Source organism: Grus americana, chromosome Z (genome assembly GCF_028858705.1).
Source record: "Grus americana isolate bGruAme1 chromosome Z, bGruAme1.mat, whole genome shotgun sequence".
NCBI lineage: Eukaryota > Metazoa > Chordata > Aves > Gruiformes > Gruidae > Grus > Grus americana.
The window spans coordinates 51,848,201-51,854,137 of record NC_072891.1 but is presented as its reverse complement, the minus strand read 5'-3'; positions in this window follow the sequence as shown (position 1 = coordinate 51,854,137).

The window sequence follows — 5,937 nt, the reverse complement described above, 5'->3', positions numbered from 1 at the left end:
TAACTCCTCATAGAGGGGAAAAACAGAGAGTGGGCAGGGAAAGCCTCCTGGACTTCAGTATTTGTCAACTAAGCTTAGTATACCAGTATGCTGTTAAGGACAGAATTCAGCTCTTCTTAGGTTGTGTAACTTTATAATGAATGCCTCTTCATCATCTCATTGATCATCAACTTCCTCTAATGGATTCTCCTGATACCATCACTAACAGCTTATTCTTCAATACTTCAGAAATATGCACCAACAGTTTATTTAAGAAGTACTAGATATGAAACTGATTATGAACGCTAAATTACTCCTGATAATTCACAGAAATATGTGCCGTTTTGACTTTGGGGAGCTTACCCTGGTTCTCACCGTTATGGTCCACAGCATTGTGCTGACTAATGAAGGCAAAATGGATTAAGAAAACAACAGCAGAAAAACATTTTATTTTCAGCAAGCATTCAGCCTCCAGCCATAGCAGGTGAAAACATTTCCAGGTGGGCAAGCGAGGGGCTTTTTTAGATGTTTAAGAGACAGGATGCCATCTCTCTGGAGTGAGCTGGTCCCACCAGACGTCTCAGTGGGAGCAGGCAGAGATGGCCAACGCTGCCTGTCTGGTTTCCCCCAGGTGCAGTAGCCCCTGGCCGCTGGCTGCAGGGCTGCCCCACTCCCCAGGGAGCTGCTACAGCCTGCCAAGCTGCTGCAGCGTCCAGCTGCCCAGATCCTCGTCTGAGCTGCCTGTCCGACAGGCAGGGTGCCTGTACCCCTGTGTAGACTCGCAGCTGCATGGGAAATGCAGCTTACCATAGAATCAGAGAATGGTTTGCGTTGGAAGGGACCTTAGAGATCATCTCTTTCCAACCATGGAAACCAGGGACGCCCTCCACTAGACCAGGTTGCCCAAAGCCCCGTCCAGCCTGGCCTTGAACACTTCCAGGGAGGGGACATCCACAACCTTCAAGGTCAGACATGCGTTTATCTCCTTAGCAAATTCTTCTCTCCCTCGGCAGTTTGTTATATACTGCAATGTGCATTTCCACGCAACACTACTGCTATAAACCCTCCTTTTTCACTTTCTAGGGAAGCACCAAGTTATTTAGAAGAGAGAGACCCAAACAGCTCAACACAAAATACTGCTTCAGGCTGCACACTTCTATGGAAGTTTTCAGAATTCGGGTGTGCCAAGAGAGAAGCAGCTTTGAAAGTTGAACATTTACTTCATATACTGCACACCCGCAGGTATTAGAAAAGAGAAGTGCACCAAATCTGAAGCAAGTAAGACTGATACCCAGTAGGTTTGTGCTGTGCGTTGTACAACAACTGTGTGCCGTCATAAAACTCTGCCTTAGGGCATTTTCCCCTGTTGAGCTTCTGACTGGCAGAATATTTCACATGTGTTGAAATTTACCTGTATAGTAGTTGCATGTTTAATCCTGCTGCTGTTAGATAACTATGCTGTCCTAAAGATGATGTTGCAGCATGAGGTAAAAATTGCCTTTTCCTGTGTAAGGGCAACATGCCTGATTAGCTGGAGAGGGAATGTGCTGTATTGCATGATCACATCCCATGTGCAAAATGCTAGCCGTTGTTCCAGGTCTACTTGTACCTCCTAGCAGACAAATGACTACGAATAAGACTGACTTCATCTCACAAAGAGCTTAATCACACATGATGTTAATCATTGAGGGCTTTCATTCCAACTAAAGGAAGCAATTCAGTGCACTTACAGGAAAGTTGCCTTTTGGTCTTTCAAACTGATACTCTGTGATTTTCCATTTTCTTTTTTGACATCGGTCATTGTGAAATTACTGCAACTAAACGTGTAAATTGTTAGAAGCCCCCAAAGGAGCTCAAATCTTTGAACACTGGACTTTCTTTTTCAAATCGGCTAGTTGGATCCAAAGGTGAACATGCGTGGAAGACAAACAGGCAGTAGTTTCCCGTTCTGCTCTACGGCCATGGTAGCCAGGAGAAATACTGAATGAATACTGGAGTCTGTTGGGAGAGTTGATGTTTCTACTTGAAGTACGTTGACCGTGCGGTGCAGATCTTTTCAAGCTGTGACTTCACACCTACTTTGGAAAAATAAAAATCCTGCGCGTACTGTCTATGAATGCTTTAGTTCATGGCGAATCAAAGTGGAAGACTCCTATTAATTGTTTAAGGAACGAAAGCGTGAAGAAGTGTCTCTGTATATGTGTACACACACACATGTATGTGTGTGTGTGTATATATATATATATATATATAAAAACAATGGTAGGAGAGCATACCAGTACTCTTGAGTCTGACAGTTTGAGGTAATTTCCTTGAAATATCCGCAGTAAAATGCAGATGTTTAAAAGAGGTTTTTGGACAGGTTGGGAAATATGTTCCCATGACAACAAGGCCTGCATAAATGCATTGCTTTCAAGAGATTAAGGTCTCTGAAGAGAAAATGGCACATGTGCAGCGTGGATACGTTCTCCAGGCTTTCAGCTTTCTCTTCTTTAAAGCCAGCAGTCCTGGCTGGCTGCGCTGAGTATGAGTTTGCTTCTCACACGTGGATTGAATGAGTTGTATGAATAGACTTGCCAAGAAGTCACCCTGTAAGAGATCTATAACTAGCGTGAGATGACAGTGATTTCTAAAGGTAGTGAAGCCTTTATCTGAGGCCACCATATTCTTTTTCCCCAGCCACTATCTTAAATGGCTTTTGTAGTAGCTATAGTATCACCTATGCAGAAGATTTAATTACACGCCCTCATAGCTGCCATTCATTATGTTTTAGAGGAGGAGGCCATGTTTCTGCCCACTTGAGGTGCCTGCAGATTTCTATCTGGTAACGTGTGTTTTCCTAGAGTTTCCCCTGGAATGCCTGCAGCCATGTTCCGCGTTCTAAATCTTTCAGATTTAATCAGTTAAATGTGGTTAGTTCACAACGTGAGTTGGATGGGAGACTTATGGCAGAAGAGCTTTGGTGTTTGAAAGAAATGATCTTGGCAATACCCGGTGCAGTTCTCACTTTCCTGAATCCCCACTCAGCGAATGCCTCTGGACTATAGTGAAGAGGGGGCTCTCGGGGTAGTGCTTGTTGAGATGCTGTCTCTATAGAAGGTACCAAGTTGTGGTCCTGGCAGCTAATGACACAAAGAGATCCCGTGTTAAGCTACTGGACAGCCTTTGCCTGTAGGAGAGCTGAACTCCTTGGACTTCTATCCAACACAAGTAATTCTAAAATCTTTTGGTGTTCAGATGGTTTACGACCTTCGTGCTGGTGACTTTTCTTTCACTACATGCGTGCACAGTGAGCAGTTTAAGCAAATCGATAGTAGGCAAAGCTCAACAGGCTGTTTGGATTGTGAACTGCTAGTGCACGCCGTTGGGTTGGCTGCAGAGTTTCTATAACCGTTTTGTAAAGTGTTTCTGAAATGTAGTTAGAGGGACAAATTCGTTAAAACCTTTTTTCCAAAGCTTTAGGAGGAGGTACACACTCAAGGGATGAACAAACCCAATTAGTTGCCTTGGAATACAGATCACATCAGTTACTATATTGTGTGTTTATATAGAGACACACGTGTATGCATGCAGAAATAAGCAGATTCTTCTTGAGCAAAAGAATAAAGTAATTTTTTTCTGCAAAAACCTGTGCAATATGTCATTACATAATAATCTATTTTAGCAAACCGATCGGTTTAGAAATAAATAGTCATTAAAGTGCCAGGCACTGTCTTTTGGATGATTTAGAAGCTCGCACAGGAATTTCCAGAGCGGAAGCTGTCTTTGCAAGTGAATTTACCACTAGCAGAGGTTATTCTCTATGCCGCTGAAAAATGGAATTGTAGCCAAGATGCAAGGAACGCTGTTGTTTCCAAAGAGTTCAGAGGACAAGGCCCTGACCCAGCGGGTGACACGGTGCCGGCAAAGCCCTGCAGCGGTGAAGAGCGGGGAGGGGTGGGAACATGACATCTGCAGCTTGCACGTCCGCATGATCAGCGCTGAAGACGGAAGGCGAGGAGACGGAAGGCGAGACTGTGAGATGCTGTTAGTAGGCAGAATGAGGGTACCTGAGTGGATGCTCACTTGAAAATCTCTTGAGAGAGAGAAAGAAGAACTCCGTGGAAGTGTCTCGCCGTCTTGTCCCATGGAGGGGAGAAGGATGTGACAAAGTGAGAGCTTGAAAGAGGAAAGCAGAAAGTAAGGAAGAAATGCGGTCCCCTAGGAAGGGATAAAACCCAAGTATGTCTAGTGTGGGGTGAAATGTAGAGCTTTGGGGCAGGGCCGTGAAGCTGAGGGCTTTTGACCAAATGGTGTTAGAGTTGGAAACAGGGGGAGGCTTTGCGTGACTGTGCGTGTCTTGCTGCCAGCAGAGGAGATCCATTTGGGGCTCTCGTAAGTAGGTGAAGAAAGGATAAGGTGGAAGGACTATTCAGTGCTAATAACGTCAAAAGGCAGTCAGTTTAAAACATCATGGTAATGGAGATGGGATGTTCTGAGTGAAATTAAAGCTCCACTGGTTAAGCCCTGATCTGTGTTTGGCAGGAGTAGCTACTGTGCTCTTTTTCTTTAGAAGAGCCAGTTTATTAAGGGTTTACACCTGACATAAAGGAAACTTGAATGAAGGGTTTAGTCGATTGTGGTTTTAATAACAAAAAGTCCTCCCTGAGTCTCTTTAACAAATTGGGCATTTCTTTACAGCCCTCCAGGTTTAGTTTATTTTGGGGGGCGGGGTGTTAATGTTTTTATTTTTTATTATTTTTACAGCAGAGGTGCTGGGCACCCAAATCAGCACAAGATGAATAGAGCTGTACAAAAAAGCAATGATCCGTGAATGAAAGGGAAGTGTGGGAGTCACTTTAAATGTGTGCAGGTATGGTTTATAGTGATTTGCCACTGCTGCTGTTTTCCTCTTTGTTGTTCTGTTTTTTCCAGCTTAATGGATTAGTGTTGTCACTCAGGCGTTCTTGGTCTGTAAATTCTTGGGACTGTAAGTCCCCAGCCTTTCACTATTAGCAGCAACAAGAAGAAGTCACGTCAGAGTCTGTGCGGTAGGCTGATGATGTTGTTCATCTTCTTCACTTCCAGAATGCACGCGTGTCTCTTGTCTACTTGTCGAGTGCTGGATTGAAACACCCGGTTGTAGCACCCGGTTGCTTGCCCAGTTAGGTCAGACAGAGCTGAGGGTGTCCGTTCTAATAGGTCTGCCTCCACTTAGGAACCAAATCTTTTCTTCTGTAAAAATTTCATGGTGCGAGTCCAGTTTAAAAGGGCAGCAGGGGGAAAAAAGAAGTCTGAACTTGCAGACTGAGCCTGACTCAGGCTCCTTCCAAACTATTTCCAGTGCTGCAATGTCTACAGACTTTTCCTTCAAACCCCTCACCTAGTTCTTTTCAGAAACTCTGATTTCAAATTTACTTGACATCAAAAGTTTCTGGATAGGTTTAACTCAGAACCTTGGAACTAGTTAAAGACAGGTTCATTGCAACTCTGTAATGAGCCCAAAGTGACAACTTCTACATCTGCAACCCAATATATATACACAGATACACGCGTAAGTGCGCGAGTATTTCACAGATGAATGACAGCTGACAAACAAGCAACCCATTAAACCACTCAAACAAAAGCAAGTGACAAACAGGGAAGCATACAGTTACTCCAGTTAACTTTTCACAGTGTTTTCAATACTGCAAGCAACCACGCTCACAACCTAGGCTTACAAGTTCAGTTTCTTCTTTCTTTCCTAAGAGCAGGACACTGCACGAGTAACAGCAGCAGCAACAAGCGCAGACCAAAAGCAAGCGGGTTGCAGAACATCTTTTTTTAATGGTGCTGTAAACCTCGTGAAATAGGGCCAGTGCTTTTCAGAGACACACGCTGCAAAGAACAGCAGCTTTACAAGCAGCCTTCGGCGGCTGCGTTTGCTCAGCCCAAGTGTCAGCGAGCCAACGCAGAACTTTTGTTACTGCTCAAAACATC